Consider the following 24,430-nt stretch of genomic DNA (forward strand, 5'->3'; position numbering starts at 1 on the left):
GCCATCCTCATGCAATTTAAACATGAAGAGTAATACATGGCCCTTGAAAGAAAAACTAATTACTGCAGGAGGAGTGCAATCTAACTGTAGGCATCTGTAACAGGAGACTTTGAGAAATAGGAGAGAAAATAACAATGAATTTGACTGTTATCCATGCAATGTTGATCTGAAAAATTATGGATGACACAGCTGATTGCAACTTCTTTAAGGGTCTTCCCACTCACATCTTTGAAGGTTAGACTGAATATTCATTATATTCACCTTCACAGTGGTCTGGTTAAAGGTCTTCATCCTGCTTAATTGATGTCAACATGCAGTTCTAACTAGGAAAGGAACTTTTCCCCTCTGGGTGACTGATTGGGATTTTACATAGGTCAAGAAGAAATAAAAATCCACACAAACATTTCACATTTCAACAAGAATCTCACGTTCTAGAAGAAGTAAATCACTGACCAGTGTCTGGTTAAATTAAGTTCAAGGTCCTATTTTCTGCACACCAAGACACCAAGGTCTTCTATTGAATTTACTGATGTTTTATAAGGTAAGACTCATGCAAGACTTTGTATATCACAAAACAAGCACATATGTCTTACTGTTGCCTCTCTGGTGTGTTGAAATGAATTTTGATACTTATAAAGGAATTTAGACCATGTAAAAAGCAGAATGCTACAAGAGGTAATGAAGAGCACTACAAAGGAAAAACAATCATGCATGATAAACACTCTCATGTTTTGAGAACAAGTTTCAGGGACTTAAAAAGATTAGATTAAATTCAGCTCATTTAGTCCAATAACTTAAACATTGTCAAATTTAATCATAAGAATAGGTATGCAATTTTCTGCACTTGTTTGTTGAATACATTTGAAGATTAGCAAGTTGCAAGTTTAAACACTTCAATTAAAACAATTTTGTTATAAATCCACCTCAAGAAGAAGTGAGGGTAGCTTTTACAGTGTGCTTTTGGACAGAGATTTGACTCATGAGAAAAGCTCTTAGACTGCCTTGAAGAAGACTACAGTCAGTCTCTACTCTTTGTCCAGAGAGCTTTGAAAGAGAAAATAAAGCCTGAAGGATGTCAACATTATATCTGAGAAATTCAATTTTAATTGACAGTGACATTAGTCACAGAGGAAGAACGAAACAAAACAAAAAACTGAGCCAGCCTACTTCACTGGTTAATTTTCTTTTCCCCTCTGCTGCAAGTGTTCTATTAATGAAGTTCTCCCTAAGCTTTCCAAAGCAGTGAGCTTTGGAAAAAGAAAGTGCAGGAACAGCATGTATCAGGAAGGATTTCTGCACAAGTGGATGCAGAATAAGGGAAGTGCACATGTTCAGTTCACATAAATGATGCTCCTTGTCTCTATCAAGGGTGGGTGAAAATGCAGGTACTTGTGTTTCATTTTTTTATTGAAAACTTCTATAAAACTCAATATTTCTGTGAGGAATCCAGTGAATAGAAAAGTTGAACATAAAAGAATTCATAAGAACACAGTTGAACCCAGCTGATGCAAATTGGAATCCCACCAGATTCAAGACAGAAGTGCTCACCTAACCCTGCACACCATGTCATTACCTTCAGATCAGAATGGAACTGGTTTATCTGTCACCAGACACTAGGGGAAAGAGACAAAATTTCTGTGGGTTATGCTTCACTCATTCTGCACTCAATTAGCAAATTCCATCCCAGTATTCAAAATATACTTGTTTGGCTTAGCCTTGAAGTCTAACACCCCAGCCAGCTGTATCCCAGTTGAAGCAAGCTGTCATTATGTCTGTGAAGACAGGCTTATTCTGCACTACAAGTTTTGAATATTCTTGTACTGTGATTTCATCTTGGACCAGCTGATATTACTACAGAAACACAGACATTTTCAGGCACAAAAGATATCACCAAATCTGAAAAAGAAGCAGCTATCTAATCTGATGAAGGGTTTATGTGCCAAAACATGCCCATCATTTTTCAACCATATTGCATTTTAATTTGTATCTTTATTTTTAAGCCCATTTATTCCCTTGGATCATAATAAGCAACTCTTCTGCTGTAACAATTTATCTTTATATAGATCTGGCATATCAGATGTCTCACAGATAAACATGTATACTTCATGTATTTACATGAGTTTTCAGGATTATGCAGAATCGCCTTTTTTTAAATTTTGAGAGGGAGGAGATGGAGGAAATAAGCATTTCCCATACATCATTTTCAGAAAAGGCACCTTCCAAATGCACACCAAATATTGTTGATCCATTAGCGTCTTCCCCAGCCTGCCAAAAGACAAGCAATGCAGATGAAAGGGTGCAGGCAATCCAAGGTTACTCTGCCAGTGCTCAGCCTGGTGGATCACAGCTCAGCTTCAGCCTGGAAGCTGCACAGGAGCCAGGGTGGCTCCCTGCCCACTGAGCTGGGCTCAGCCTGTGAGCTCAGGCACAGCTGCACAGGGGCTGGGGGCTCCCAGGGCAGGGGAGGGGAGCAGCACCAGCACTGGGCTCTGTAGGGTTTGCAGCGTCCCTCAAAGAAGGAAGGAAAATGAGGAGGACTCCATATTATCAGATGGCTGAATAATTACTTTATGGCACTATACTATTCTATACTATATTACACTATATTACATTGTAGCCATGATATTTTATGAGAAATCCTTTCCTTAGGATTTTTCCTCCTGAGAAGCTGAGAGGCCTCAGGAACAGAATGTAACCAATGGTTCTCTGCTGCTGTGGAATGCAACAGGTGCATCTGTGATTGGTCTCATGTGGTTGTTTCTAATTAATGGCCAATCACAGTCTGGCTGTTCAGACTGTCTGGGTCAGTCACAAACCTTTGTTATCATTCTTTTTCTATTCTTAGCCAGCCTTCTGATGAGATCCTTTCTTCTATTCTATTAGTATAGCTTTAATATAATATATGTCATAAATTAATAAATCAATCCTTCTGAAACATGGAGTCAGATCCTCCTCTCTTCCTTCATCCTAAGACCCCTTTGAACACCATCACATTACATGACATCTAAACTGAATCTGCCAAGCACTCAACTCTGCACACACTGCCCAGAATCTGTGACTGTCAGCCCACAGTCCTGACACACACACACACACACAAAACAAAACACCATCAGTCTGGGTAAACAACCTCCACATTGCATTCTACTTTTGCACAAACACAGGCACAGCAAATGAGAGAATAATTGTTTTTCCTTTCTCTGAGGTTCAGAGAATGTGAAACCCAGAAATATTCTTGGGAAGAACTGTGCCCTGCTTTTCTCTGTGAAGAGAAATGTGGTGACAGGGCTCTCTGTAACCAGCCCTCACTCAGAGCTGGAGAGCAAAACCTCACTGCATTATCCAGCTCATGGCCCACTCCTACAGGCTCTCTGAGACTGCAGGAAAAGAGGACAGGAATGGGGCAAGCACACGGAATAAAAGCCATGGAATCCTTAAGGCTGGAAAGGATTTTCATGTTAAGACCTTCAAGTCCATCCTTTGACTGAAGAGCCACAGCCACTAAACCAGAATTTGAGGTGCCCTGTCCCAGAGCAGGCTCCAACACTGAACCACTCCCCCAGTGAAGAACTTTCCTTTGCAGCTCTCACACCTGCAAGGACACGAGCTCCTGAACACCTACTAATCCACCCACTGGTGACATTTCAGATGACTGATTTGTTGTTGCTCAGCTGGGAAGAAGCAGCAGGTACAAAGTGGCACCACTGAGGAGCACGGAATGTTCTTCAGCTCTTGTAAATGCATTAAGGCACTACATGTACTAAAAGCAAGGGACATCATGGGTTTTTTCTGACAAAGCAACAAAACTTGAAATAATTACTCCTAAACCATACTTCCTAGCTGTATAGTGGGTTCAGACTTTTTCATGCAGGATTTTGTCTGTGGGGAAGAAAAGGTCTTTATAGCATGTCCTGGCATTCTGATCTTTTATTAATACAGTACACACTCTTTCTAAAGGGCAGAACACATGTGAGGAATCCAAATAATTAAATCACTTTGCTCTGAGAAAGGCTTTCTCTTTAAGTTCTGTCTCTAATTAAACTAGGTCATTCCAACTTATAGAAAGAAAATAAAAAACCCTCTAAGATAGGAGCTATACATAATGAAAAAATATTATCATTGTTAAGATGATACTAAGCTGAAGCTTAAAAAAATGTATTTTTAGATGTTAGACATCAGAATTTTTTAAAAACTCCAAATAATACAAATTACAAGAAAAAACCAAAAATCCCCAAAACCCCTAAACAAACCTAAACCCAAACAAAACTCCAAACAAACAAAAAACCACCAACAACCAAACTCATAATTCCTGGGAATGAAGAGAAAAAGTCCATACCTCAAATTGTATAAAGCATCATGTGTTTGGCACATTCCAATATAAAAAATATCTACTCCTTATGCAGTTAAGCGCTTCTCTAAGCTCTTCAAAAGCAAAAGTTGGCATGTGTAAACTGAGACAGATGGGGGACATGATCTCTTGCCTAGGGTTCACCACACATATTGGAGACAGAACTTGGGCCTGCATCCACATTTGTCCCATCATCCAATTCAGTGTTCATTCCACAAAGTTACATTATTCACTGCCCATTACAAATATTGCATCAGTTCCTGGGAATTCATCAATGTGCCTGTCCAAGAAAATGCACGTTCCACCAAAGTAGGTGTTGTGCACAGAGCAGCTACCTCTGACTTGCACATTGCTGCAGCTGGGAGACACTTTCAGCTCCACATGAACCTCTTGTAGCATTGCTTAAATGGCATAGACTGCTCTGTGAACAACAGCAAGATCAGGCTCCTGTAGCTCTCTAATTACTGTTAATTTCTGCATACTAATTGGGTGAATGCCAGCAAAGAATCAGTAGGCCTACTCTGGTACAGTCAGTAAAATACTTCAGAGGAAAACTGGATCTGTGCCTTTTTGAAATCAGTTTAAATTTGTTGCTAGACTTTTCATTTTGCTCAGCAGTGAATAGCAAAGTGGTAAACGATATCTTAATACAAATTCACAGAAGTCTTCATGCTCTGAAATACTCTGATCCCACTGCAATTAAGGAGCCTTTCCCAGGGTCTAGGCCCTGGTGAGCAGACACACAGACATGCACCAGTCTCATCTCAGCTGCTGTCCAAGGGCAGCTTGCTGCAGCCACTGATTCATCCTGGTTGTATAACAAGTGACTAGAGAAAATTACTGTGTGGCTTTTAAGTACACTGATTATCCAAAATCTAAACTAAACCATGTTAATTGCCAGAGACTGGGGAAATACAGCAGAACAGTAGACTGAACTTAGATTAGCAGAGTAAAACTGGGCTGGGAGAGGAACAGATCAAGAGCAGCTCTGCAGAAAAGGGCTTGAGGGTGCTGGTGGATGAGAGGCTGGACAGGACCCAGCCATGGGCACTCACAGCCCTGAAAGCCCCAATGTGTCCTGGGCTGCAGCAAAACAGCAGGGAAGGGAGGGGATTCTGCCCCTCCAGCCTCATGAGACCCCACCTGCAGTGCTGCCTCCAGCTCTGGGGTCCCTGCACAGGAGGGACATGGAGCTGCTGGAGCGAGTCCAGAGGAGGCCATGAAGGGACTGGGGTTTCCTAAGTGTAGCCTTCACTACCTGCAGGAAAGATGGACACAGACTATTTACAAGAACATGAAGTGAGAGGTGGAATGGTCTGAAACCCTCAGAGGGCAGGCTTAGATTAGATTTTAGGAGGAAATTATTCCCTGTGAGGTGGTGAGGACCTTGCACAGATTTCCCTGAGAAGTTGTGGCTGCTCCATCCCTGGAAGCGTTCAAGGACAGGATGAGGCTTGGAGCAACCTGGTCTAGTGGAAGGTGTCCCTGTACATAGCAGAGGGATTGGATGATCTCTAAAGTCCCTTCCAAACCAAGCCATTCTCTGATTCCATTTCCTCCCCATTCCATACTGGTCAGGTTTCAGCTTTATTCTGATCTCTGTGCACCAGGATGGAAACAAGGATCTCATGCAGATGTTTGCATCAGCAGATAACCAACAGCCAATACTTTCAGGTGTCTTTTTCCAAAGGATGAAGCTGACATACCCTTGATGAATGCCTCTGCTTTTTCCTGGGAAAAGGAGCTGAGAAAGTGGTGATTTTATTAATTGTCTTATTGTCAGTGTTCTGGCAGAGATAGAGCCAAGGTGCCTGCCTACCCCTGCCCTATTCCCCTCTGCCTCCATGCCACTGCTTATGCTCCAGGAAGAAAATGCAGAGGAATTCCTTGTTCCATTACATGGATTCAGAGTAACAGAAGTTGTCTATGAAAGGTAACAGCTGTTTTTTCTTTCCTCCTCCACAAGAATGGCTTTCAGATAGCCCCAACAAACAATGTTCTTCATTCTCCTTGGTGTTGAAGCTCACACTGCACAAACATCAGCTGTACTGATGGGATCTGACATAACCGTTCAAGTCAAACTACAACAGCAAATCTTTCAGTGCTGCTGGGTTCAGCAATTGGCAAGCATAAATCTAGAGCTTTTGGTGCAAATCTCTTTTAGTCATCTGTCAGGGCATTCTCAAATTTATGGAGACATGCAAAGTACTTACTGGGAAAACAACGAAGTGAAAGCACAACTTCACCATTTCATAAACATTCATAAATATTTCTCCCTTTTGAATTTTGTACTTTGTATGTTTTTGAACTAAGATGAAAAACTTTTGACTACATCTCTGTTGGTTGCTTTTTTGATTTGGTTGTCTTTATCAAACTTTGAAATTGAAAATAAACTGAATACGCTTATCTTGTTGACATTTAGTCCACATCAGAGAAAATCTTATGTGATAGCAAGCTTACCAACCCTATAGATATTGTCTATATCTATCTGCAGGCTTAGCAGAAATAGTCTGAGGTTACAAAGACAAGCAGCAGTCACAGTAGCACTGGGCAGTTACTCCACAGTGAATGCTTAATTCAATACATCTTTTACAGTTTATATTTTCTGTTTCTATTTGTGTCCAGGAAACATTTTTCCTCCAACTCTGTAGTATTTGTCCCTTCTGTGAGTATCAATTTCCATGGCTGGCAGCATTTCTGTCAGAATGCCTTTGTGAAGGTTTGAACCCAAAATGAGGTCACACACATTCCCCTTTACAAGCAACCTCTTTTGACTCAGCTTTACCTGCCACACACAATTTGCTTGAAGTAACTCTTGGCTGAAGGATTATTCCCAATTTCATACACTTCTGATCCTGTGAGCAATGCATCTTCTATGCACTTATCTTCTCTGGTTTTGATCATAAAAGATCAAAGCTAAAGAATAAAAAGAAAGGAAAAAAGCTTTGGCTGATCATGCACAAAATCACGTGGAGAACCAAGTGGTAAAATGATCATGTTTGGCTGCATTAATCCTGGTGCAAAGTCAAATCAGGAAGCTGCTACACAAGAAACAAATAAAAGTCTTTTCATTGTTTCCTTACCTCTTTTTCACCCACTGTATATCCATGAAAGCCTTTAGAATATTCAAAGTGCTGCATAAGCCACACTTTTGGCTGGGACTTTGCTCAAGGAGGCCAGACTCTGAGCCTGGGTACTTGAGGTACATTCTGCACATCAGATTCAGAAATCCCCTTCTTTTTCACCATGGGGAATGTCCCACAGCTATCTTTTATCTTGGTGCAAATAATTAGAAAACAGAAAGGTAGTTTTGTCAAATAACCACTTTCTTGCTTTCAGGAATCTGTTAAATGGAAGTTGTTTCATTGATGTGGTTTGTGGTGAGGGAACAGAGTTCAGCAATGTGAAATGGCTGCCATGTGGCTAGAAAAGTCTATTTCCTAAGCTATCTGTTCAATGCCTTTCTATTTATTGGCCTTCATTTTGTAATAAGAATAGTAACAATCTTAGCAATCTTTCCATGTTCCTGCAATAATAATAATTAAAAATCCCCTTATTCTATTATAAAATGTCATGAACTTTTCACTTTAATTTTCAAAATTACCCCAGAGCACCAAATGACAGTTACAAGTACATTAAATCAATGAACACATCAAAATGGCAGATCAGCTTTTTTTTTTTTTTTACAGGCTGAACAAGCACATTGTGTGTGTTTATGGGGGTGGGGAGAGACAGGAGAGTGCATTTATGTACGTGCAAGCACACACCAAGGCAGATAAACATGCACAGCATACTGAAGGTTAAAGCGATGTCTCCATCTTACTTAGAGATATTCACATGCAGCAATATAGAAAAAAAGTAGAAATAACTGATTCATTCTGAAATAGAACTAAGTTTTGAGGTTACAAGTCTGGAAAGCATCTATTGTACATGCCAAGAAGTTTTGTGGAAGGTTTACTGGGATGCATCTATCTGAAAATTACCTTTTGTATTCAGCCCCTCAGCACAATAGCTTAGATATCTGCAGAGGACAACTGGAGGACATCACAGTACAAAACTATTCTATTATGTCTGCTGCTAAAACAAATGGAAGCACTGAATTACAGTATACAGTATCAAAAAGGAACATTTTACTAGCATACACTTGTCTAAGAATTTTGTGAATGTCAACAAGGACACAGAAAACAAAGGAATTTAACAGCTGTTTTACAGGCTGAGCAGTGAAGCACAGCAATGCCATATCCTTATCTGCTCAAGTGAAATGCCTTTCCTACATGGTTCTTTTATTGTGCCAGCTTTTCACATAGTCCCAGACACGTGGGCTGTACCTGTAAGGCTGAGCAGATCAGCTCACACAGCTGGCATCCCAAGAGTGCTCCTGGCAACTGGGACTGACAGCACACAAAGGGCACTGGGCACGACCAGAGCAGCCATCCCTGTACTTTGGAAATGACTTTCAACCTTTCCATGCCTTCCTCCACAAGCAGTGACTTCATCCTGCAGGGCCTCAGCTGAGGAAAACCTTTCAGCAGGTTTTGCAGTGCTGACTGCCTTGCTTTGAGCAGACAGGCTGCTGTTATTGGTTCAGGTGAAAATGCAATAGTAAATTCCATCATTTAGTAAATTTAGTAAATTTAACAGCTTCTTTCCCTTGCCTCCGCCAACATGAGGGATCACACCTTGCACCCTGACCTCACAATGCTTTCCAGTTGTGTTGCATTTTCCTGCACAGATTTCCAGCAGTTTTTAATTTCTTTCCACTTCATCATGAACACCCCAGGGTACCTCTGTGTCAGAATCTTGGCAGTGCCATTGGATGCATAAGATGCAAGACTTAAAGAAGGCACAGAAGAGGAAATAGAGAATATATTTGTGATATTAAAAAAAAATCCTCTTTGAATAGTTTTGTTTTATGTGATGCAAAGATAAAAAGGGGATGTTAAGCAAGATTTCAAAATTCCTGTGTTTTAATGAATCACAAATTGAGATATAACAGCCTTTTTGCAAACCTAAATTATCCCCTGAGTTCTGCAAGAGTTTGACTATTAGGACATCCTGTCTAATTAGTCAGATTAGGTACATGTAAGTGGAGCCTAACAAAATTAAACCCTGATGAAAGGGAAATATGTGTGGTAGAAAATCTTAAATTATCAGAAAATTAGATGATTTCACTGGCTGACAGGAAACAGAACTTTGAGGGGTGTGTTATAGAGTTATTTTCAACAAAGTGATTAAAGATTTTTTAACATAAACCAATATATAGATACGTCAAAAGGTGTTTTAGTCAGTGGAGGATGGTTAACCACAAGAAAAATCTGTCTGGACAGTACACTTCAGCCAGATAACAGCAAATGTTTTCCATGCTTCAAAAAGCTCACAGTTCCACTAAGCTAACACTGAGATTGTGTTTCCTCTCAGCAGGAATGTAATGACCTGAGCTTAAGAACCTGCATGTAAAAATCCAAGCATTTATCAGGGGAATTAAAATTTAGGCAAAGAAAAATCCAACTTCTTGTTGCCCACCCATTTTGCTATTGGAATCCCAAAAGTGGTTTCCCAATCTGCTTTATTACTCATGAATGTCTCAGGCACACTGAATCTTTCAATCAAAGAGGCTCCCATGCTTGTGATACTCTGAAAAAAAGCAAAGTAACTCCTGGTGCCTTGGCTTTGCTGCACATAGATTACAGCTTGCCAGAGCTTCATGCATCCTCCCTGCTGCAGTCAGCAGTGCAGCCCAGTTGTAAATCTCTAGCCCAGCTGAGCTTTTGTTGAGAGAACAGTTCGTAAAGACTCATCCTGTGAGATGGAGATTCTCTGGGTGGGCACCCCCCTGTCACATCAAACAGGCTGTGCCTCTGAGATGGACACATGGAATGCTGCCACCATGCATGGCACAGGTGGGCACAGAAGGGACAGACACGGGGCAGGAGCAGAGCTCTGCTCTGCATCTCCAGCACACGGTGCAAAATCACCAGGGGGGAACTGCGGCTCATCAGTGACAGGAAAACTGTCAGGGAGAAATGATGCACCTGACTCCATTGATATCAGAACGCTAATTAATTACTTTATTATATGTGGTGTTTGTGAGGGTCCCCAGGATGAGGGAAGAGATGAGAATCAGACTCCATGTTCTCAGAAGGCTGACATATTATATTATACTATATATTATTATATTCTATATTATTATATATGATATTATTATATCATAATCATACCATACATATCACATCATATAATGTCATAATTATTATATGATATTTATTATAAGAATGCTATACTAAAACTATACTAAAGAAAGGAAAAGGATCCAGATAGAAAGCTTAACAGGAATGAATAATAAAATTCTTGACTGACTGAGAGTCTGACACAGCTGGCTGTGATTGGTCATTAAGTGAAAACAATTCACATGGAACCAATCAAACAGGTTTGGTAAGCCATCTCCAGACCACATTCCAAAGCAATCATTAGTTGTTTTCATTCTTTTGTTATAATTATTGTTTTCATTCTTTTCTGAGGTTTCTCAGCTTCCCAGGAAAAGAAATCCTGGCAAAGGGATTTTTCAGAAAATATGACAGTGACAATTATACTGTATTATTCTATATTACATATATTACATTACATCTAAACTGAATCTGCACAAGCACCCAGCTCTACTGAGCTGCCCAGAATCTCCTGTCTGCTGACTGACAGCCTGCACACACTGGGCCCTGACAGGCCAAGGAAAGGAAACCCCATCACTCTGGGTAAACAATCTCCATATTGCATTCTGCTTTGGCACAACACAGGAGCAGCCAATGAGATAAGAATTGTTCTGATCATTCTTTTCTCTGCTTCTCTCAGGTTCAGAGAATGTGAATCCCACAGGGGCTAGAATCAGCAGAGGTCAGGCATGCTCAGTCATCTTAGCTCCTGTCATCATCAGGATGCTCATTATGTACACAGCAATCTGACCTTTGCTGAGAAACTCCCTCCCTTACTAATTGCTGCAAGTCTACTAATTGCAGGTCTAGTAATGGATTCAAGTCACCTGAGCTAGTTGCAGTTTTATTTCTGTTGTAGGGGCTTGGACTAAGGTGTGGTAAATCCTGTTAGGCACTGAGGTGAGAGTTAAAGTCCTTGAGCAACATCCAAAACCCAAGAGTTGGATACTGCTGCATTCTAGCAAACCAAGAAGAGCTTTTGACAGAAGTGATTGCATAGAGGGTGAGACAGGAGAGGGAAACCTTTACTCAGTGCTGTGAGAAATTACATCTTCTCCTTGGAAACTCTTCCTTTTCTGTCCTATGGACAGAAGTACACATTTTTCTTTCAAAATATCACACAAACTGTACTTAATGTAGCTCTGTCCTGAGAAGCCATGACTTTAAATCCTTTTGGCAGACAAGGAAAACCAATTCAGGTCTCCCATTTCCTGCACAAATCCTCTGGCCACTACATTAGTATATGGAAAGAGGGTAGGAACTCTTCCTTAGGGTGCAAATTAAAGAATAAGCAGCTGGAACTTGTCTGTGATCCTTTACTAGGTGCACCCTGAGAGTCTCCACCAGGAAATCTCCACAGGGATTTAAACTGGGCACTGGATTTGCATCTAATTGCCCCAAGAAATGTGAGGTAATTGTTGATGTGTGAAGAAGCCAATGGGGAGATGTCTGCAGGGTCAGTTATGTCACAGGGTGCAGGATCACATCTCTGAAATTAAGCAGATTGATTCTGCCATGTCTGGGGGCTCTGGCTTGGATCTGAGTGCCTCTGTCATGGAATAGGATACGTGCTCCCATGCTGGCCAAAGGACTGCACTGCAACTTGAACAAACAATCTTATTCAGAAAACTCTGACTTTTGATGATAATGAATGACAAAACTGAATTTTAAAATGTATGTAATTAATCTCATTGGGTTCAATGTAACTATTAAGATAATTAGCATATAATTTGTCAAGACTTATTATAAACCTAACTACTTTCCACAATCCATATCAGTGTTTCAGTTGCTCATAAGACACAGTCAGGTAGGCTAATTTGACACCACTTTTGCTGGTTTGTTTCACTCACAGTAATTAACCTCTCAACATCTGTAGCTGTTTCCTCCTGTGTGGTTAACGCACATCTAAAGTGTCCAACATGCACTATTTCCCTAAAGTGCTATATTATTTCAGCTTGGCCTCCAGCCAACCTTTTAATACCCATCCTTACATTTCATTCAGCTTTTCCAGTTGCTGCTGAAAGAGAGAAAAGATAGTAAGCAGCTCCACCTGGGAGGAAAAAAAAAAAGACCCTGCCTTGTCCCCTTATGGATATTGGCAAATATGTTGAAAATTGTCCAGAGAAAATCTGGCCCAGCATAACATCTAAATACCTCCACCCTTGATGATCTTTAGGAATCACTATTAAATTATTTCACTTCTTATGTTCAATACTACAAAAAATACAGTTTGTTCATCAGATGAATACTTTATTTCTCCAAAAATGGGCTAATCCAAAACCCATGTAAAAGCTAAGGGAAGTATTTTTAATTATTTCACCATTCTTTGGATCAAGTTCACTTACTTTCAGGAGGATTTTGAAACTGAAATGGATTATTTCTTTTTGCCCAGGGGTTAGGTTACATGAGGATGAAGCATGGGATGATAAGTGATTACTAGAACAGTCTAGAGTGAAATATGAAGTGTTAGCTGGATTAGTTGATGAGCTCTTTATTGCTTCTTTATGTGAAGGAAAAAAAATATCACTGTGAAATTATATCCAGTTAGATTCTACAAATGATAATGATGACAAAAGTTTTCAGTGATCTGGGATGCCTTAATCATCTCCTGATTAGTCAGGGAATATTTATGTAAAATAAAATAATCTAGTAATAAAAGAACAGCCTTTCATTCCCCTCAGAATCTACACTTGCTACCACACCAGCTCTGCTTGCATTTGCAAAACCAGGGGAGAGAGACAAGGTCTGCTGGTTCCCCTAAAAGCTGAAGGACTTTCCAAAGTTTGAGAAGAGGACTCGTGGAATTACTACTGAAGCCACTGGAATTTAAACATTTGCCCTGAGATTTAGCATTCTGCTCAGAGGTTGCACTGGACAGAATCTCTCACATCCCCAGTGTATCACAGCACGGATCCCTCATCCCTGGGGGCTGGAATTTGACAGGCAGCTCTGGAGGGTCTTTCCCAGAGGAGCCTATCTTGGGGCACAGTGACACAGAAGGGGAAGAAAACAGCCAGAAAACAGGATCTGAATAGTTCTGCATTCCTGTCTAAGAATCAGTGTAGGTGAATAGCAGCACAGATGCACACAAGGAGAGCTGAGCTTGCAAACCCAACACGCACAACTGGCACACCCTGCTTGTGGAGCCTACACCATTTTCAAAATGATGCCTGCTCTCTTCACCAGTGAAAACAGTAACTCTGGAAAGACACTCAGGCACAAACAAACTCCTTAGACTTCCAGTGTCAGCCCCACTGGCACTGAGTGCACAGTTTGCATAAATTTAATTAGCACAGGCCCATGGCAGATGAGATAGCCACTATCAAACATAAGCCAGAGAACAAGAGGCAAGTCCTATCAATAAAGTACAGGTTTGAGGCATGAAGTGTATAAACTCTCAGAAGTGTATAAACTCTCAGAAGGTGCTCCCATTTAAGAAATTGGCAGTCTAGATAAAAACAAATAGGTTTTTCTGAAGGCCTGCAAGAGCTGGGATGCCACCAGCTGGGCAACTTTCCCCTCCATTCTGCACAAATTTGTCAATGGATTCACTTCCAGGGGCAGTGAGCATGGTAAATATTCATCAAAGCCTACACAGAGCTATAGATTTTAAGGAAATCATAAACTCAAGGCCACAGGCAACTACTGTTGTTAGTATTTGACTTCTCACTTAATAGACCATTTAATAGCACCTAGCCATGCCTGTACTGAGGAAAATTCTCTGCAATATAGAGCTGGAGACCTTAAAATCTAAACCCAAGCCTCTCATGTTGAGATTTTTACATTGCTGAACCTGAACATTCTTCATTTTTCAGCTTTTGGTTTAATTTTCCATGCAAGAATAGATTAAATTTGAGAGGGAAGTCTGCAAACTTACCCCTAGAGCAACAATTAAGAACAACCTTATGTTCTATTACATGGTAAAGGACAGAGATATCAAAATTTCATTCCACAGCAAAATACAGTAGGGGGTTGTTGCAAATAAGGATTCTCAGAATCAATTTTAGATGAATCTAGGCCTTTTAAGGCTTAGGTAATGGACTTATTTTGCATTATTTGTAATTGCTATGAAAAAGCCACCCCAAGGTTACTTTCTCTCCTCATTCTTATTTCTCTTCCTCAAAGAGAATTTTTGGTAGTTTTAAGGCAAAAAGAGGAGCTCCCACCAGATCTGTCATTCTGTTATGGCCCCATGAGAGCACAGCTCTATATCCTTCCATTTGTCACTAATCATTATTCTGAGTAGCTGAAGATGAAATTGCTGTGACAGAAAGCATTGAAGGGGGCATTTGTTGGTGGTGTTAGTGTGCATTTATACACATAAATACATATATAGTTATAGGTACACACATATATAGAGAGGTATGATCAAAGACAGTTTTAGATACAAAATATTCATCCTCTGAGAAGGAATAAATTTGAGTATGACCTTTCATTTTCATCTGACCTTTCAAAAGACATGATTAAACTCCATCTCCTGGCAGTGCAATTGATTTTTCCCCAAAGGGCCATTTATCAGAGAATAAACTGGGTTTATACCTTGAAGTGTATATTTTGTGGCTTTTACATATCAATTGGTATTTTAAAAGCAGCTCTCGGTTTTGAAAGCACTTCTGAGAATACCAGAAAAAAAATGAAAAACAACTCAGGCAGAGCCCCTGACTTTTTATCAATGTATCACTCCAGTAAATCTTATCAGTTAAAAGACTAACTTTTGAGAAGAGCTGGATTGAAGTAACAAACAGAATTAGATGTGACTAGCAAGTTGTTTCAGCAAAAAGGGGCCTAAGAAAAACTTGCTTAAACCAACATAGAAGGACATGCAAATTCATGTAAAGGTTGGACATTAAAAACAAAGGTACAAACCTGTTCCACCTCTGTCAGGGATGGTGGAGCACACAAACAAGGGACTCATTGCCCACGTGCCATGGCAGGCAGGGGCTCAGCCATCCCCAGCCCAGCAGGGCTCCATCACCTCTAACAGTGGCTTGGGAAGGCAAACACCATCACTCCATATGTCCCCCCTTCCTCCTCCTCCCCAGGGAGTAAAGAGAGCCAAAATATCTAAATAAATAAATATTCTGAATAGGAATATATTTTATATTAATATATATTAATAAATATTCTGAAAGGAAGGGAGTAAATAAATATTCTGAGGAGCAGGAAAGGCCTTGGCCCTGGGTAAGAAGTGCTCAGAAGTCACAAACATCTCTGTATTAGCAACAGTGTTTTTAACAAAAATACAAACCACAGCCCCATACCAGCTACTATGAAGAAAATTAACTGGGTCCCAGCCACAATCAACACACACCATAAAGATCAAGTGTTGGATTTTAACTGATATTTTAACTAGGGGTTAAGATGCTCAACAACCTGGACATGCAGACACCAAAATTCATAGCCTAGGGTGAGTAACACCCCAAAACTGCTGAGACAATCCTTGTGTTTGGAGTTATAGATATCTCAATGAGGAACAGGCAAAAGTGTTCAGAGATTCCAATCTTGAGTCATAATTCCTTAACTCTGAGTGGTTTAATCCATGCATTTTGACACTGTTTCTAAACAGAGCATTTATAGTTGTGGGAATCAAGCCATTTTCATGAGCAGTTCAATGCTGGAATGTACAGAATCAGACACAGGATTTACTTGTTCCACAAATGAGACTCAGTACTCCAGGTGAATTAAAAATAATTTTATCACTGCAGCTACAAAGAAATTTAAGTTAACCAGAAAGTAATTACCTGTGTGGTGCAGCAGAGGTAAAGTGATATCTAGATTTAACATTAATGTTAATTGAATTATACATCTGCTGTGGGAGAAAAATAACTTGCTTAAACTCAAATTATGTTCTCCCAAATGTGATTATACATAACACATTTGCTATTCTCAGACAATCATAAAGCAAATATTATTTCATCAGAAGGCAGAGTTACTAGGAATATTTACTCTAATGAAATACAAGAACAAACAGATAAATAAGATATTGAGGGACAAAGATTAACCCTCTGTACTGAGCTTTACTTGAGTTCAAGGCTAACAAGAGGACTTGGGAATTAAGCCAGCACAGCATTTGAGCACATCCTTAGCCCTGAGTTGTGTCAGTCAGGCATTATACAAACTGCAGATTCTCCTGGATGTAAGTTATAGGAGGGTTTCAGCTTGCTAAACAGTGTAATAATAAATACACCTTTGGTATGTGATCCTCTGGTTTGAAGGATTGCTCAAGTCCATAGACTTGTGTCACGGATCAGCACTGCTGCCTGGCAGGAGCTGCCCAGAGCTCCCTGCCATCCTCTCAGATCCACTGCCATGCAAGCAGAAAAACAAAAGCAGGGTGTAGAAGTAAAGACAAAATACAGAAGGATTGGAGAAGACGTGAAGCATTCAGCTGTTGAATAAAACTCCAGTTTTGTCCAGGAGACCTTGCAGCAGTGTCAGCTTTGTACTCTCACTACCAGAGGGGACAGGCAGGTTTGCTGGAGCACAAGTGACCTGCTCAGGGTTGCCCTGCAGACCTGGGACAAACACTGGGGCAGGGCCTGGGAAACTGCAATAAACTGAATCTCTGACAAGCATATTAAAGGGGGGAGGTTAAAATCTGAGGAGAAAATCCCAAAAGACCCTACTCACAGAACAGCATTAGTTTGAGGTAGATTAGTTTTTAAACCACATAGCAACTGAGATGAAAAACACACTTTAAAACTTGCCTTGCTTTCCAAATAAATGATAGGCATAATTTCCTGTTCAAATGCACACGGGAAGGGATTTCTTTATTGGGTACACTGCCTGCCACCGTCTGCATTTCACTGCAGGAGCCCTGAGGCACCTCCAGAGCTGGGACAGCTCTGATTTAGCAGCCACCAACAGGCAGCAGGGACAGCTGCACCAGAGCCCCTGCTCAAGCACTAATGCTTGCTAAGCTAATCGAGGTTAACTTCACTCATTATGCAAAAAAGCTTGCCTGGCTTCTGCCAGGGGATATCATGGCAACAGCCATATATATATATATACACACACATACACATATACATATATATATATAAAAGATGTATATAATATATAATTTATATATATATAAATTATAATTTACATATATAAAATATATAAATACTTAATCTTTATATATAATATATAATTTATATATAATTTTATATATAAATATATATTATGATATATATAATATATAATTTATATATGATATCATATATTATCATCTGTTTATAATATTATAATATCGTATATATATATTACAACATATTATATGTAATATTAATATTTGAACATATAGATATATAATATCACATATAAATTCATATATATTAATATATATATGTATAGTTGGTTTTTTTTAAGCCCAGCACTGAAATCAAGCAACGGAACTGAATTGCGTGGAAGATGGGATGACAAAATGATTTGACCCCTAGAGATGTACAAATAAGTTTGAAAGGATGTTAAAAAATATTGATTTAGAAGGGACGTGTTTAAGGATCCCCTTGTTATAATAACCTCCAACCCAAAGTCTGTTCCTTTGTTTGGCACAGTAATTTACAGGGTGATTTAAGAATTAATGTGCTGAATTATGACCATTTAGAAAAGTCAACATTTTGACATCAACTAACTGTAGAATTGAATTTCTAGTACAATTTAATGTCTCTGACCAAAATAAGACACAAACTGACAATTCTAAAGTCACAGTGATAAGAGGTTATCAGTAATACCCTATACATTTTTCTATTTTGAGTAAGAACAGCAATTTTGTCTGGGTACTCTATAGCATAAAGCAATCTGGCATCAACTATTTGTCCAAACAAAGAGCTCTTTAAATCACCTATTTGAGTTTTCACTATTCACACCCACTAAAAGAGAATTCGAAATCATTTCCAGAAAATGAAAATTTACCATAGAGCTTTGATGAAGGCACTGGCAAGACACAACACTGGGAGTCTCTCATTTGGTGTGAAGGAACCTAGAAGAAAAAGGAGATATTCAGTAACAATTCTGTATTGATATTCATTACAAAGGAGTTGAGGTTGCTAATTCTAACAAGAGTGCTTAAATTCAGTGAGTACCAGTGTGCAAAACTGTACCACTTTCTTAGAGAAGAAAAAATAACCAAATTCTACAACTGCTGGGAGAGAGTAATACTCGAAAAGAGACCACATATTCAGCTGGTTGAGGTTAGCAGAGTCCTGGCAGTGCAGCTGCACTGATTTACAGCAGCTGAGCATCAGCCTCATCCCCTCCAAAGCAGCACCGTGGATCTTTGCACAGAGCCACAGCATTCCAGCCAGACTGAGGAGATGCTCCCCACCCCTGCCAAGGGTGACCCCAGAGTGTGAGCACAGGAGGGGAACAGAAACCTTGGAAATGCAAGGCACAGGATCAAACCAAAGGCCTCCAGCATCTCCATACAAAGAATCAATTACTGCAGCAATGTTACCTTGAGAGTTGGCTGCAACTGGCATTAGGGCATAGCAAAGAGAAAAAAAGAGATTTTATAAAAGATTTTATATGTAAAATCACTTATATTGTAGAAACACAAAGGTGATGGCAAGAAGGTATAAATGTGAGTAACAACCCCCATAGGAATAGAAGAATTGCAGCATCATTCCCACAGCTTTGATGGTGAAACTGCTGCTTTTTGTTTTTTCAATCACCACATTTTCCTACTTCAGTTTTTCACATGCCATGTGTTATATTTATTAAGTTATTTGGTAGAGTAAATTAGAATTTCAGAGAGCAGCATGTACATAGACACATGTGTTTTCTGCTCTAACCTTATCACATGACAGTGTTATTAATATCAGCACACCAAGTCAGAATAAACGTTATAAATATTTAATCTTTTCCCTTATAAAGGCATTAATAAAGTAGCAGTAATAGGTGCAAGAATGCTGCAACACCATACCTCTCTGCTATTTTTATTTTGGATTTCTTGTTGTAAAATCATGTATTGAATATAATATTTTTCAGTTGTAAAGACAGCAAATAATGCTAGATAAATTCTGAAAAGATTTAGAGCAACTAGCAGCACACTTATTTCTAGTAGGATTCCTCTGTACCAAAGGGCAGGAATCTGAACTCAGTTATCTGTGAAGTTCTGGATATGTAGGTAAGCTTTATAAAGTTAGAACTCCAGTTTAAGCTTCCCTTTTATAACCCTTCACAGATTTTATTTTGACTCTTAGTTAGATGCTGTTTGACGTGTGAGCAAGGATGTTTAACCAGTGGGCTGAGGTGAGAAATCACTGCCACCAACAAAAGAGCCCTGGACCACAGTGAGACAAAGTGGAGTCCAGTAATTTAAGTGCAAAGATGTACAGCCAACACCTCCAGCAGCATTTTCACTGGTACCTCCTTTGTAGCTGGCTCCAAATACAGGTGTGCTTCTAAATACCTCATCCCCAAAGACAAACTGATGAAAAATGCTTTCTCCACTTTCCTTCTAAGTGGTTCACAAGAAAACCTATCTTTTCAAACTTAAAAACACACTAATTTTTACTAATTTTTGCAACCTTATTATCATTTGGCATTTTCATACCTCAGTGCAATGGGTTTGGTCTTATAGAGGATAATGGGACATTGTAGGGAGCCTGTGGTTACAATACCAGCAGTTGGATGACAGCAATACAGGCATGATGAATATCCCAAAAAGTTTTTTGGGGCTTGTTCTAGACACTAACAAGTGGTGCAAGTTAGATGTTCACTGAATTCAGCATCTGATTTTAAAAAAAGGAATATCCTCTTGTTCTGCATGAGACACTCTTCTCAGGAGAAACACACAGGGGAAAAAACCTGCACACTTTGATATGAAGCAGGAGCAGAGAATTCAGCTTTTCTCACCGCTCACTTGGCTTCACACTCCTTTCCCTCCAAAGAGAAAGGGATTCTTCTGTTCTGGAGGATTTAGTAGGTGGTTCTGCACGGCTGCTCTCAGGATGGGGAGGAATGCTTTAAAACTACCAGCTAATGTCCAGAGGCAGCTGGGGAGCCATCCTTCCCTTTGCAGAGTCTTTGCACACAGATCCCATTTGGAGAAGATGTGTGGCACAACCCTCCAGGCAGCCAGTGTGCATAACCCTCCTGTGAGGTGTAATCAGAGCACCAGTGTCCCTCAGCAAATATTACACCCTGCCTGAGTGTTCCAGGCTCCAAAATTCAGCTTTAACTGTGACATCCACTCTCCCCTGAGCTGGCTTGATACAGCACTTGGGTCACACAGAGGCAGACAGAATGACTTTGTGAATAAAAATCTGCTATGCAAACTTTCTGCTTAGGAAATCCCACTGCCATTTGCCTCCCAACCCAAACATTACTCCATGATTTCCCATTGTGGCTGAGCATGCACTCAAAGCTCTTTCCCAGGAGGCAGATTGGTCTGCACAGAATTACTGGGGCAGGGAAGGGAGCTGCCTTCACGTGCTTTTGGTTCCTCTGGCACCATAAAGCAGCAGAAGAGGAGATTCTTATTCTGACCTTGAGAATTTTGTTCCTTTGCCCTTATCCTACCTTTATTCCATTTGCCATAAAATGACCATCCTCACCATTTGCTGAATCAAATAATTCCAGTTGGCATTGTGACTATATTGTCCTTCTGCAAAATGAGAGTTAAATGCAATTCTTAAGATGTGAAAAGCAGGAAGGCAGGAGATAGTCAAAGATTTAGACACAACAAATGGTGCATTTTTAGAGGATTAAGTCTATTCTTCAAGTGTGTGTCACATGGGATGGAAGGTCAAGTGCATACAGCCACCTGAGCAGTGGAATAATCCTCCAGAAGTACCTTGCCTGCAGAGACTTATTATTCTGAAACAGAAATTATTAAGGGAAAAAGAGGAAAAAATTCAGAAGCCAAACTTTTTCAGGGATTAGTTCTATAAATATAACATCATTCAAAGCCCATTAGAAGCATAAACTATTTCAGCTATTCTGAACCTATTCTATTTTTGAAATTCAGGTATTATTCATATCACTAGGGTAGCACTGTGGATTTGTTTTAGCTGATTATATTAAATCAATGTTGTTTAAAAATTCAAAAGACTATAAAAGCCTGCATGTGCCTACAGCCTGTTTGAAGAGGTCTGCAGCCATGAGAGTGGAATGAGTGCTGAAGCTGACAGGAAACTGAAGATGCTGTGCCATGGCCTGCCTTTCACATCCTTGAGGGATACTGTGCAAAGTGCACCTGATGCAAGTTAAGGAAATGAGGGATCATTTAGTGCATGTGAATCTCCTCCTTGCAAGATCCCTTCTGTATGTCTAAGTTAAAATCCTGCTTGACTGTCCTTCTGTGGCACTGCAGCTGCACACATGATGGAATGGTCCTTCAGGGCAGCTCCCTGCCAGGAGTTACCCCAGCTGTCCTACAACAATACCCAGACTTGGCAGAGAAACAATTGAGCTTCTAATCAGATTCGCTGTGCAAGTATCAGGTGAATCAAAGAGGAAGCATTTCTCAATGCCTGATACAAAAATTCCAACATAATTGCTGCCAGAGCCCCATCATTTTCTATCACATTGCTAAACCCCCACCAAGATCAAAAGCATCTGAAAAATTGTGAAGGATGCAACATCCATCTGATACATTTCTTACAGTTCTTACAAGGCTTTTTTTTCTCTCAGATCACAAATCAAATAAAAGGGGCACTGAAGTTTGAGAACATTCACTTGATTTTCTGATTTCCTAAGAACAACACTTGACAAGCAAAGTGGTTGCATCACCTTCTTTGAAGCAGGGCAATGAAAAACTCTGATTCACATTCACTGGGTTTGTCCAGAACTTACAGGTGGCCCAGGATGGAGAAGAGAGAGCAAACAAAGAATCTGTATATTTGAGCAGTTGTTGTCAACATATCCTCATTGTATTTTTGGAAGAAACTCTTGGCATTACCAGGAGCACAAGTACATCAGAAGACATGGCAATATCTATATAAAATGACACGTTGCAAAGTATAAACAAGGTGATTCAGCTTGAATGGGTTTACATTAACAAACAACTGGTGCCAGCTGATGATCAAATATAAAATCTTAACACAGAGTCAGTAAAGAAATCAGACTGGAAATTACCATAATTTTATGAACCCTATTTAACACCACATCAAGCCTGCCAAACAGCAATCCAATTTCCAGAAATATTATTTTTCACATCTCTGCATTCAGGAACATCACACAGGCAATGCCTGCCATCTCAAATGGAAACCACTTCAGTGAGAGACTCTGCCACCACTGCAAACCAAACCACTCCCAGCTCAGGCAGGTGTGACCTTTTAAAAGGGTACCTGCATGTCACCTCACCATTAAGTACTATATAATCTGCCCACCACCCTGCAATCTAAAAAACATTGCCTGAGGCCTTTGTTTCCTTTTCTAGTCTCTAATTGCAGTCAGCTTCTGCAGCAGATTCTGACATTCTCTCGTGTGCTGGCTGAACTCATTCTGTCATGAAAGGTCAGAATGTAAACAGCTTCAGAATGTCAATAGGTGTTTAAAGTATTCCATCTCAGCCCCAATTGCTTATGTGCTCGACCATCAAGTGTTGATTCAGAGGTCATTAACTTTAAGGTAGGCAACTTGAGCTCATAAAGGGAAAATTTGCTCTTTACCTACCTTCTTCAATAAAATTTGAGTCCAGGTCACATTGACCATTAGCAGTTATTCAGAGTAAGATGAAGATTACTGCACTTCCTTAATCCTCCTTAGCAGTTCCATGATGTTTATTTAATGAGAGTGACATTTAATGTATTTACATTTTGGGAGCTTGGCTTGCTTAAGAAAAGAGGACGTGGTGCTACAGATCCATTTAATCAGACTTGCTCTGATTTACCACAGTCCTGCAGAGGAACTCTATTACAAGCCAAAATAAATCATACCTAATGCTATACAACATTTTTTCCATATGTGAATTTTCAAAGGCACTTTACAAAAACACTTTAGGTTCATTATTTCTAGTAAAAAGAAAAGCTTGTCAAGCTGGCCAGTTTGTTAGTGTCAAGCCAGGAATACAATGCAGGTTCCCTGCAGGCACTTAAACAGACTCAGCTGCCCAAGACCAGACTAACACAGGCAAAACAACTGAAGAACTGCAGCATGGTAGAAAAGCAGTGAATTTGTGAGGAAATCACAAGACAAGGAAGTATTTGTGATTCTCAAGTCCATAATCATTTTTTGAATAAAAGACTTCTGCAAATCACTCTTTTCATTATTTGATATACTGAAAATAAAGAGGAAAATTGATGCCAAATTTAGGCCAGAACTGAAATGTATTTAATAAAATATACCCTGCATTCCCCAAATTTAAATTCTTTGTTGATCAAAAGTTTTGTTTGCATTTTCCATTAGGATTCCTTTTTTTTTCTTTAAAAAGAGAAGAATGATGAGAAGCAATTCTAGTTCTTTTTTCCATAGTTTTATAGCAGTTTAATATTGTCTTTAACACTTTGAAGTTCAATAATCTTTGATGAAGTTGAGTTTTAGAGCTCATTTTGGATCCACTCTATTCATCAAAAATACTTCCAAAAAACTTATTCCATGTACAAGATCACCAATAAACAAAATACATTTCAAAATTCAGTTTGGAAAAAGAAGCCTACCAGGAAAATCCCACTGAGAGTATCATGACAGAGTGGGAGAACTGAATACATATTATTTTAAAGCTTGTGATCTTATTTGCTCTAAAAATAGCAATATCTCTATATTTTTTCTTTTCTTTATTTTCAGTATAAAAGAATAAAAAAACACATTTATTTTCAAGTTCTTAATCAGTTAGTGCATGCTTGTTTTTAAACACTACCTTCAAAAAGGCTGAAGAAGACCCAGATTTGCAGAAACAAACAAGCACCAAAATGTTATGATCAAATGCAGGGCATTTCAAGTCAAAAGTCTT

The 24,430-nt window shown here is 39.6% G+C and overlaps 1 long non-coding RNA gene across 1 annotated transcript in view; it reads right to left on the reverse strand.

The window, feature by feature from the left end:
- LOC139597105 (uncharacterized) overlaps positions 1-24,430 on the reverse strand; it is a 151,723-nt gene that overhangs the window by 69,391 nt on the left and 57,902 nt on the right. Inside the window, exons 2-3 of the long non-coding RNA XR_011681512.1 lie at positions 18,448-18,514; positions 7,131-7,261 (exon numbers count right to left, since the gene is read on the reverse strand). This is a non-coding gene — a long non-coding RNA (uncharacterized lncRNA). The remainder of the gene's footprint in view (positions 1-7,130; positions 7,262-18,447; positions 18,515-24,430) is intronic.

Source organism: Agelaius tricolor, unplaced genomic scaffold, assembly GCF_023055355.1.
Source record: "Agelaius tricolor isolate 1412-34295 unplaced genomic scaffold, bAgeTri1.0.p SCAF_17, whole genome shotgun sequence".
Classification (NCBI taxonomy): domain Eukaryota; kingdom Metazoa; phylum Chordata; class Aves; order Passeriformes; family Icteridae; genus Agelaius; species Agelaius tricolor.